General features: G+C 33.5%; 2 protein-coding genes across 9 annotated transcripts in view; one reads left to right on the top strand and one right to left on the bottom strand.

The window, feature by feature from the left end:
• LOC125666820 (receptor-interacting serine/threonine-protein kinase 1-like) overlaps positions 1-12,636 on the bottom strand; it is a 542,042-nt gene that overhangs the window by 136,619 nt on the left and 392,787 nt on the right. The window lies entirely within an intron of this gene.
• Positions 4,738-12,636, top strand: part of LOC125666915 (helicase with zinc finger domain 2-like) — a 43,762-nt gene continuing 35,863 nt past the window's right edge. For 5 of the 8 annotated variants that reach the window (XR_008799751.1, XM_048900255.2, XM_048900252.2 and 2 more), the window contains exons 1-2: positions 4,739-4,856; positions 10,478-10,543. The gene's annotated coding sequence lies outside the window, so the exon portion shown is untranslated. Of the gene's footprint in view, positions 4,857-10,477; positions 10,785-12,636 lie in introns of all 8 variants that reach the window. The other 3 variants (XM_056153218.1, XM_056153220.1, XM_056153219.1) reach the window with 3 other exon arrangements.

Here is a 12,636-nt window from a genome sequence, read left to right as displayed (position 1 = left end):
CCCCCGTAAATACTTTCTGCAATAAAGTCGTCATCTGATATCTGTGTAGTCGGACGTGGACTGAACTGAAGACTGAAGTTTATAGCGCACGACGCTGAGTGGAACTTAAAACGATCGTTGTCGCTGTCACATATGACGGCAATGAACCAGTTGAATTTTATAAAAGCTTCATATCTCGGGAATTCTACCCCCGCTCCCTATTTGCACAACAAAAACCTTACAATCTCTCATAAATCTTATGTACACCGGAAGTCAACAAGGACGTAAACGAGTCTTGCGCCACCTATGTTTGAAATAGGGGAAACAACTGACAAATATTCGCAATTATCCGGTGGTCAACAGAATAGGAACCTTGTATGGTGAACAACAAACTAAAAACCTGGGGTGGATCCAGGAAATTGTCAAAGGGTGTGCGATTTTAAATTGCAGGAAAGGCAACCCTAACCACATTGTTGCTTTTATGAATAAAGTATTACTGATATCATAAATGATAGTCTTTAACAACAAAAATCCTTGCTTAACGATTAAATCAATACTAATCAATCATATATTTTAAATAACCCGCCGCTAAGAAAGCGGCCATTGAAGTTTAATCTATGACGTCAGGAAATATGAGATTGATCACTCTTTGTTGTCTTAACATTTTTTTCTTGAAGAATTAGTAGTGCTTCTGTCTGATAAGGCTTGTAATGTAACAATACTGTCTTTCTTGTAATACGGTCATTATTAAAGCTGTATATTAGAAGAGGTTGACGTTTATAATCAAACGTATTCTCTTGGTTCCCTTTCAAAAGGCGAAATTCTTCAAAATCACGTTTCAGTATTAAAAATGGACTTCAAACTTCATAAAAACTTTTCCAAAGATACATTGCAGGATCCATTAAAATGTACTAACATGCCCCTTTCAAGAAAATATCTACTGCTGTGAAAGAGAAACTTCAGACATATTGTGCCACACTATATGTCAGAAGTAATGTTACAGGGGTTTCATTAGTCTCATTCCAAGTAAGCTTTTTGCAAATTCAAAATGATTTTGGATCAGCTCTTTGGACGATAAGGCATGTCCTTATTCGCTCCGCTTTCAACATTGATTGTCAAGCCTAAAAACCAAAAAAACATGTAGTCTGCGTTGTAAATACGTTTGTAGATTAGTGTAGTTGTAGTGCTAGATGTATTTATATGTATAGTTTTTGTTATTATTCTCTGTTGATATTGGACACATTATGTAATTCTTTTCGTTTGTCCTGAAGAAGGGACAGATCGTCCCGAAAATTTTACCATCTGGTTGTTCGTGTATATATATAGATATATATATATATATATATATATATAAAAGCACTGAAAAGGCCACGACACTGTTGGTTATTTAAAACTCGAATTTTCGACGCAACCCGCGTCTTTATCAAGAGACATATATTACATAAACAAATAACACGCAAAAACGACAAGTATCGATAAACTACATTGATGACAAGAGTGATACACTGTTGTACTGAGTGATAAAAATGGTGGTTTCGTTGTAAAGCGTGTTTACTGACTATGGTTTAGAGAATTTGTACCATGGTCGGGTCGGGATGAAAATAGAATTATAATTGAAAATTACAGAAATCAGATAAATTTAGAGGGAAAACTTACAAAACAATGTGATTATGGAGTAAAATGGTGGGAAGATAATGATATGGACTGATTAAGTTCAAAACATATATATATATATATATATATATATATATATATATATATATATATATAGTAAATAATATAACTGTCGCTACACGGAACCTAGCACTGCTTGACCCAATATTGACCTCTACAGAGATTCAATCGGGTGTATTAAAAATCGAACCGACGATCAGTGATCATAGTGTCACATACATCTCCCTCTTTTCGAACATAAAGTACAATCGTGCATACACGCGTAAAGTATGGATTTATAAAAATGCTGACTTTATAAAACTCAATTATTTAATTGAAAATTGTAACTGGGCAAATATTATCAACGGAGCAGATACTTTAGATTTGGCAACCAAACATTTTACATCCGAATTTCTTTCTTGTGTTCGTCAATGTATACCTGAACAAATTATAACAGTTCGCCCGCGAGATAAACCATGGTTTGATTCTATGATACGGAAGACAATCAGAATTAGAGATCGACTTCGCAATAAAGCATTAAAATCAAAAAATGACTCCGACTGGTCTGCTTATAGAAAAGTTCGGAATTCGGTTAACAATATGAAAAAACACGCGATAACAAATTATTATGACAATATAGAAACCTACTTAGACGATTCTAGTAAAGACAATAATAAGTTATATTGGAAGCTGATGAAAGATTCGTTTAATATTAAATCATCGAATGAAATACCTCCAATACAAATTAATGATAACAACGGCGATAACAAGTTAGTATATTCTGATTCTGATAAAATAGAAGCATTGAATGCATATTTTTTTCATCAATTACCAATATTGATGACACCAATGAAACACTACCAAACATGTATTGCTTATGTAATGGTTCCTTAAATAGCATTATTATTGAAGAACAAGAAGTATCGGATATTATTACAATACTCCCAGTTAATAAAGCTGTTGGCCCAGATAGCATTAGCCATAAAATGTTGAAATCAACAAAAACTACCATTATCAAACCACTTACTATGCTATTCAACAGATCATTGTCAGAAAATATTTTCCCATCTTTTTGGAAAATTGCTCACGTCATTCCTCTTTTTAAGAAGGAAGACCCGTCAATAATATCTAATTATAGACCTGTCTCGCTATTATCATGCGTTGGTAAAATTTTGGAGAGAATTATTTTCAAACATGTATATAATTATTTTCATAGTAATGATCTATTTTATCGATATCAAGCTGGATTTTTACCAGGTCATTCTACAGTTTATCAATTATTAGAAACTTATCATATTATTGTTCAAAGTATTGATGAAGGGAAATCATGTTATATGATATTTTGTGACCTGTTAAAAACATTTGATAGAGTATGGCATACTGGTCTTATTTTCAAATTACAAACTTATGGTATATCTGGTAGTCTTTTACATTGGTTCAGAAGGTACTTATGTCACAGATCACAAAAAGTAATGTATAAGGACCTTTTATCGTCACAACTTGATATATTTGCTGGTGTACCCCAAGGTTCTGTTTTAGGACCTTTACTATTTTTGATTTATGTTAATGATGTTGCTGTAAATATGCTATCAATGTGTAGATTATTTGCTGATGACAACTCACTCCAGCAGTCCTCATATAATATGCTAGAAATTGAATACAAGCTTAATTATGATTTACATATACTAGAAAAATGGTCAAATAAGTGGCTACTCAAATTCAATCCATCCAAGACTAAAGCTGTTTATTTTTCGAAAAAAGATAACTCTATTTTACCGAAATTATTTTTCCAAGGTGATAGATTGGAGTGTGTTCCAGTCCATCGTCATCTAGGCTTATTATTGTCACATAACCTCAGTTGGTCTTCATACATTGATTCCATAGTTGATAAATCTTTTAAAAAATTAGGGCTTTTAAAAAGGCTTAAGTTCAAAATTGGCAGAAAACATCTGTCAAAATTGTATATAGCTTTTATTAGACCTACTCTTGAATATGCTTCAATTGTTTGGGATGGCTGTTCTGTTCACGATACTGATAAGCTTGAAAAAGTACAATTACGTGCAGCTAGAATTGTTACTGGTCTTCCTATTTTTGCATCTAGAGAATCCCTTTATTCAGAAACAGGCTGGCTAACTTTAAAAAGTAGACGTTATATTGCAAAAATGACTACCATGTTTAAAATTTGCAATGGTAGCGCCCCTGATTATTTAAATGAAATTATTCCACATAAACATGAAAATATATCCCTTTATAATACTAGAAACAATGATAAGTTTTACATTCCAAAATGCAGATTAGAGTTATTCAAAAAATCATTTGTACCTGACTCTGTAAAACAGTGGAATTTATTAAGTGTAGAAACCAGAGAAGCCATCTCAATCAATTCATTCCGCAAAAATATAATAACAGACATTACAATACCACTATCATATTACTCTTTTGGAAAACGATATATCAACATTATTCATACAAAGCTAAGATACAACTGTATACTTAATTATGATCTTTATAAATTAAATATTACAAATTCTCCGTTTTGTACATGTGGACATACTAATGAAGACATATATCATTTCTTTTTTGCTTGTAAAAATTACTCCAGGGCTAGAAATGATCTTTTTAATCGCCTTTTCATGCTTGACTTGGTTAATATTGATACAAAATTGTTATTATGCGGTGATGTCAATTTACCTCTGCAAACTAATATAACTATTTTTTCAGTTGTTCATAAATTTATAGAAGAAACTTGTAGATTTGTTTAATCATTGTACATTATACCTGTTAATTATTACCTTGCATGACATATTGTAATATTTTAGGAGAGGGACTTGTAAGTTGTCAGAACTTGTTCCCAATCCTTTTGATTTCATCAATAAAATATGTTCAAAACAAAAAAAACATAAATATATATGTGTGTGTGTCTGTCTGTATGTATGTATGTATATGTGTGTGTGTGTGTGTGAGAGAGAGAGAGAGAGAGAGAGAGAGAGAGAGAGAGAGAGAGAGAGAGAGAGAGATTTGAAAATGAATCTTTATCTTTTCATAAACTGTTATGTGCCATCCTTTATTGTGAGACGAAGACACGTGACTTTAAATGTGCAACGTAGATAATTGTTTGTGACGAATTGCGCGCGCATTTGACTTAGAAACGATAATGGATGGTGTGTAAGTCTTTGCCAGTTTGTGTGATAGGTTGTTGTGTAAATGGATTAAAAACTGAACAGGTAATGAAAAGACGTTGTTTATTTTTATAATTTTTGTTGTTTTTCTAAATCAGGAAGCAAATTATGAGGACTTTGGTTTGGTAAAATGTACCCCGTAACTTTCACCTATATATATATATATATATATATATATATATATATATATATAATTTAGTGGTCTTGCACGTTGGTCACAAGGTGCTAGGACATTTGTTTCAACCCTGGGCAAAGGCGGAAGTGTCGTCTGGATTATATAATATATACACATAAACACGACTGAAGAAGACCGGTAACACGGTCGAAAATGTTTTAGTTTTGTTTTCGTTTCATTTTCCAGACATTAGATGAATGCGCAATGGCCGTGCGCACTTTTTTATTCTTTGATTTATTTTTAATTCTAGACCTTGCATGTCGACCCAAATTACAAACATATGAAGTAAAATACGCGTACTAGAAATGTTTTCCATCAGCTGTCAGGGAACGTTTTTTTAACGGATTGTACGGGTACATAGTTGTCTGTTCCAAACAATATTTCCTTATTCTTTATTATTTGTTTTTATTTTATTAATAAATCATGACGTTGCATAATTTCCTAAAGCATTATGTTATGTACACGCTACTTTAGAAAGAAGTCATACTCAGTGGAGGACATATGGATAATCAGTCGAAATATTAAGATGTTCTTTGACACAAATATTTCATTGTCGATCGATGTATGTTTCTATACACACGTGTATACATACAAGTAGAAGTAGATAACGATAAAAAATATCACAAAGTGGATGTTAGAATATTCACGACTAGTTTCTTTATTAATGTTCGAAATTTACAATGGAATCGGATAAAAATCTGTTAGCCTCTCTTTTCGTTATGGTGATGGAAAAAAAAATATTCTCCTGAAGATGTAAAGAAACTAGTCAAGTATACTCAATCGGTTTTGTGATAATTTTAAATATACTACTATGAGGGCTGTTCAATATGTAGTATGTATTGTATGATATCTCAAAAGCATTCGACTCAAATAGTGAAATGAACATTACATCCCTTCAAAGTATTCTCCGCGGTTTGAAATATATAATTTCAATCTCTGAGTCCATTTCTAAAATGCGTCACGGAACACTGATTTAGGTAGACCTCTGAGGCACTGACTGATGGCTGAGCCAGGGGCTTGTCGGGACTTGTAACGACGACCATATAAGAACTTTTAAAGTTTTGGAAAAAGGAAAAAGTCGCATTGGACTAGATCTGGAGAGTATGGTGGGTGTGGCAAGACGGTAACCTACTCCGACTTCAAAAATTGCTTCACAAGCTCAGATGTATGTATGGAGCATTATTAAGAAGTAGACGAACATGCCTAAATCCTGACACAGGGTGTCGTTTAGGATAATATTTCTTGAGCTTTTTTAGTATAACATCTCGGTAAAACCGACCTGTAACACCTTTGCCCTTCGGCACCGGAATTTGTACGGCTATACCATCACCTGAGAAGAATATGCAATAAAGAACCTTCTTTGTGCTTATGGCTCTCTTGGCAACTACAGGACTTCTATCGTGTTTAGTTAGCCATATTTTGTTTCCAATTTTTCTTACTGGTTCAAAATGGGGAACCCATGTTTCGTCACCAGTAACAATGTTTGCAAATTGTCTTGGATTGAATTTGGGAGACGTTTTGAGCAATTGCTTAGGGGTTTGTACTCGTACCCGTTTTTGGTCATCTGTCAATATATGCGGTATCCATCAGGCAGAAATCTTTCGTACTTTCGAAATACGCTTGAAAATGAAATGCACCCGCGATAACGATATGCCAACAGCTTTGGCAATATCACGAATCGTGTATCTGCCATCACTTTCAATTATTTCCCTGACTTTTGCCTTGTCTGTTACAGTCACAGGTCGGCCAGATTTTGCTGCATCTTTGACGGACTCTGTGCCAGTCAGAAATTTCTTTCTCCACCTATGAACTGTCTCATAAGTTTTAACTTTAATATACTACGTTTTGATATGACTGGGCTCTCACTCCACACATTTACACAAATACGTATACTTACTTTTTCATAAAACAAATGACTGCAAAAGCCCACGATACAGTGGAAATAGATGAGCGACAGAGCTGCACGTGCATGAGTTCGATGATCGATTAGTACAAGCAGGAATCGATAAGTTTGTAAAAGGTGATGGTATTAAACTGGAATTAAGACAAAAGGTCATATTTTTCTTTAACATTACCATAAAAGAAGCTTCTTTGAATACATGTACATCTTTTGACGTATTTACATTGATACTTGTAGGTAGAAGTTTGAAATAAAAATGATATATGTATTTATCATATTTTGCGTATAATCATTAACAAAACGACAGTTGCTTTTAAATTACCTTAGTATCCCATCTTGCTGTAAGATGGGACGTATTACAATTTATGGCCTAAGAATTCCTTATAGCATATATATTGATATATTAAAAAAAACCAAATGATATTATAAACATCTCTTTATATCCATACATTTAACCCTGTAAGAAAATCGAATGACATATAGAATTCCGTCAATAATTTATTGATACCAACATTCCAAACAATTTTTATTGTCAAAAGATTTGAATTATTGACAGCATCTGATATATCCGTCTTAGCATTGAGAAATCGAATGAGTGGTATCGAAGTCTCGCATGTTTGAATTCATATCATGATGTGAAATTTCAAAATTACAAACATTTCTTGTTATCTTTTATATTAATATCTATTTATGCAAAAATACGAAAACATCTTTAATTATACATACAATGTACCGATAATTCGATTTTCACTGTTGCTATCAATAATTTGAATTGTTTCACAATATTTCTAAATATTCTTTTTATATAAGTTATTTAAATCGTTGATATCAATATTGATTTCTTGATACCATTACACAGACCATGTACATGTCATAAAATCATAGCAAACCTGTGTTGTAACATAGATTTTTCTCTCGAATAGAATTTCCCCACCCGGGAAAACGGTCTTGGGTTAGACCCCCCTCCCCCTTCTAAGGGGAAAAGCGCCCCCAGTATATTGTTATCCAATGAATAAAATCATTATAGAATTTTCCCCTGGCGGATAGAATTTCACTCTCTTGTTCCCGGATTATCTGATTTAGCGTAAACACCACTTATGAAGTTTGTTGTGATCAGTCTCAAGTAAAGAAATGCAAGTCTCTTTTTGTACAAAAGCTTTCAATGTCCACTATATGTTGATTTACAGAAAATGTGTGTCTATGTTTACAAAAATTTCTTTACGAGAACCGTGACATATACAAGTATATATAGTCATCAAAAGTAAGGTGGTACACGCCTTCCTCCAAAACAAAAGTCTTAGTTAGGTCACAAACTACCAGGAAATGGAGGAAAATTCGCCTTCAGAAGCCCATGTTTTAATTTTCAGATTTTATTACCATGGCAACCAATTTTCAAAAATAATGTATATGGTTCTTGAAAGCACACATGTGAAAGATTTTAAAGGTCCATCATGACATCTGATGCTAGCCTGGAAATGGGTCGAGATACACTCAGGCACCTGCCATCCTGGAAGTAAAAAAGCAACAAAAATGAGGAAAATATACCCATTTTCAACCCCTCCTAATTCAAAAACAAAAATTCCCCAGTATAATGACAGATATCAACTTTCAGCAAAATTCCTAACCTTTCCAACAAGGCCAAATTTGCAATAGGGTCCTTGATTCCTTTTCGAGATATTTTACATCAAAGATGCAGCATGCTCTTTTCAACTTACCGTTTAAAGTGAAAGTAGAATTGCCCGCCTAGAAGTCAAACTCTCATACATCTCACAGTCACAGTTTCGAATCCCATAAAAAGGCACTGGATCAATGTAGAATGGTCACCTCCCTATATTAATACAGATATCAATAACAATGAAACTATTTAAATTCTATAAAATACTCTTTTAACATATTTACATTTTAAGTCACTTTAGCTTCGTATTGGCAATTCGCCAAGTATATTGAGACTTTACTCTCATGTAAGGGCATCCTATATGCAAAAAAGTGTTATAGAAATCGATAACACATTATGAACATTTTACTAATACTTAAACACGTATTTATTTTTAACGAAATTTTCCTATATAACCATCCTTATTTTTGCAGTTTTGCCAAAATTTGTACACTTATTGAATCATGTAAAAATGAAGTCCATCCAAATATCCGTATAGGTTTTTGCATATGGTTAATTTACATTGTTGTGTGTTAAAATCATGGGAAGCAAATGTTTTCGGAGAGAAAAAAATGGTTCAATTATGAATATAATTTTGGGTATCCTACGTCTGTCAGATCATACAGAATGTAGATAATCTAGGGAAAGAGCTATTAACTTCAAAACGAGGGAGGGAGAGAGGGTGGGAGCTGAAATAGGCTATGTCTGCTGCCGTATATTTGTGGGGGGGGGGGGGGGGGGGGTGATTAAATAAGTAAAACGATGAAATTGGATAAACTTAAATGAAATATAGATGCGTATGTGTTTTCAAAACAAACAAAAAAAAAAAAAAAAAAAAAAAAAAAAAAAAAAAAAAAAAAAAAACTTTGATTGTCAGTACAAGAAAACTTTATATATACTGTTAAATATTGATTGACACAACACAGTCTTGGTTGTTTAGTTATCTGCTGTTAAATATTGACTGACACAACACAGTCTAGGCTGTCTAGATATGGGGACAATGGTATTCTTAAACATTTGAGCAAGTTTTAATCTTTTTCACATGTGGAAGTTTTGGAGTATCTATGTTGCCCCAACTATGTCTTGAAGGGTGGCAAATCTTTCTTCTTCATCATCATTGTCACTCCATTCAATTTCCAACTGTCCAGTAGATCTTACATTTATCTGCACCTATTGTCCACGAATTGTTGATGGTTCACATGTTTTACCGCCAATTTTTAGAGGGTGAAAATCTCAATCACTAGCCAAGAAACGTATCATAGCAAAAATTTCCAATTTCATGGTAGTAAAAGTTATATCAACTCACATAATATATAAAAATAAAATTTAATTAAATTGAAAAATAAATTTTGTACCATGGTACATCCTTTCCATGAATCAGAATTTCATTGCATTAATTTCAAAATAGTGGGTCTCATTATTGATTCCTAGACCATTATTTCAGCTGCAGATCTGTAGCTCTCTGGGAAAATATTGGGACAGGTCAGAGTCTCTGCAGATCTGTAGCTCTCTGGGAAAATATTGGGACAGGCCAGAAAGCTACCGATCCATCCCTTATAAAAAAATTTATTCCCTGTATTCTTCCATATCACTGTCTTCAAAATTTAATATAAAAAATTCCTAACATGTTTTCCCACTAAACCTGTTCAAACATACCTTCAATTATTCATTAAAACCTCATGTGAATAGAAAACTCACAGATTCAAATGTTTTTTTTTCTGACGTAAACACAGCAAATTCCTACTTCATCTTGGGTGTCATATGACGTTAAGGAATGAGTGAATTGACGATAGCAGCAGTTGTACTGGGTTCAACTGATAGCATCCATCTGGACTAACGTTCCGTTATTGTATATTGTATCATTTGCTGCTACTTTATATAATCTCTTCAGTGATCACAAAATGTTACTTGAACAGTTTTCATTTTTCTTATTTCAGTGAGACTGCGCAAATGAAGACTACATGGAGAAATGAATTTGATGTGCGAGTTTCATGACATGAGCGGTAAAGCTACATTATCGAAATCACTTTCTGTTTTTTCGCTCACCTGCGATGAAGGTTCTGATCGAAACTCGGCTGTTATTGTTCACATTTTCGACCTCTCAAGAAGCACTGGACCTATTTTAAGTAAACTTGAAAGTTTAAACATTCATGTATATTTTCCGCTGTAAGAAAAACAGATTTAGTGCTTAGAATATCTCTTCTCCAAATTTTGGATTCTTCCTTTCCACAACTACGGTATCATGTAAGTAAAATGTGACGCCCGCAAAGATCTAAATTCTGAATATCAACAATAGCAACGTTAGCATGCATTATCATTAGAACTACATGTAACCTTTTAACTATGGTAAAATTTTGCATTAAATTCGTTCGTTTGTCAAAAAATGTATATTAAACGAGCCTCTTGATAAATTAATACGGCATCGGGCGACATAACACCCCAAGGTTTTCCTGTTACCTCGGGGCAACTATTCTGATATGGCGATTGCCCTCGAAGCCATGTAATGTATGTATAATGTCGATATTTCTTTACGTTGTGTGGTTAGATCATTACGTTATGTGCGAACATGCTATGATAAACTTTCAAGTGATCGAGATTGATATAGATGCAAAACGGCGCGCTCTAATCCAGACGGTGTGATTTCAGAATTATTAAATGAAATCGGGCTAATTTGTACCATTTCACAATTTGTCGCCTTTTCATTATTTCGAGGCGAAAAGAGACAAAACTTAACGACGACAAAATGAAAATTAGCGACGGTATCAAGTAAATAACATGAAATAAACGCGGAGAAATCATTTTCATACTGATAAAGAGCATCATACACAATCAATTCTTGCAAAATACAGGTGCATATATATAAGCAACGCACATAGCATGCTTGCATAGAAAACGTATCAAGTGCGGACAGCTATTCATTTGTGCACTTACAAAATGTTAGGTGTTTTTTTATTCTGATAAATCTACGAAACAATATGATAAGCTCCATTTTTATTTCGACTGTTACAATACGTTGTGATTCCATTATGCAGACTGAGACACCCTGAACCCGTACCAATCAGGATGTCTTGAATCGGGAAATATCAAAGTCGAATATTTTTTCTGTATTGAATGCTTGACCGCTCAAGGTTTTGCACTTTCTGATAATGCATGTACATATACACAGTGAATCTATTTAGATAAATTGCATGCACAATTTAAAATTTATAAATAATTATATACAAACAAGAATAATAATCGATAATATACATTTTTTAAGGTGAAAATATGGGCATTACATTCACAATCCAAAACAGACATTTGATTAAACAAAAATATATGTAAAAGGGAATATAGTGCAGCTTTCAAAATTTGTTGTCTCTTCGGGATTCACAATTATTTACCGTCACTTTGCATGCACAGGCATGGGAGAGAGAGAGAGAGAGAGAGAGAGAGAGAGAGAGAGAGAGAGAGAGAGAGAGAGAGAGAGAGAGAGAGAGAATCCTATTTCGATGTTAAATGCCATTTCACAGAAGGTTAGCTTAGAAACATTCATGAATTTTAACTATTTTAAAATTTTGTATCGACAATATAGTGGAAACTTACAAGATTATCGACATCGGTGCTCGTATTTGATTTTATCATTAGAAATTAGAGAAAAAAATTAGTTTGGGTTTGGACATAAAAATATTCAATTGTTAAGTACCAAAAGTAAACCAAAATGCAGGAAACTAACAATTCCTTCTTGATGTTGAGATATACAGGTACATGGCATCTTTTTTTGTTTTGAAGTAGGGGAGGGGACAGCCGGAGTTCATTTAACTTTTGCATTAAAATTCTTGACAAGCAAGAAAGTACTTCTGTCCAATTCTCAATATCTTATAAATCGTAGGAGGGGTAGGGGCAAAGATTAGTTCACTACACGTATTCTTCAATTCAGCACTTCAAACATCAACTACCTTTCACTACTACTTTAAAAATTAAAATGGGCGGGGGAGGGGCAGCAAATCAATTGAACTTTGCAAGTAGAAAATATGGGATTTGTATGTTACAATAATGGAAAAAAAGTAAATTGTAAAAAGGGGACCAGGCCCCCTGTCCACCTCAACCTCCTGTC

Source organism: Ostrea edulis, chromosome 1 (assembly GCF_947568905.1).
Source record: "Ostrea edulis chromosome 1, xbOstEdul1.1, whole genome shotgun sequence".
Lineage (NCBI taxonomy): Eukaryota > Metazoa > Mollusca > Bivalvia > Ostreida > Ostreidae > Ostrea > Ostrea edulis.
Note: the sequence above shows the minus strand (reverse complement) of the source record. Positions and strands in the feature narration are given on the sequence as shown.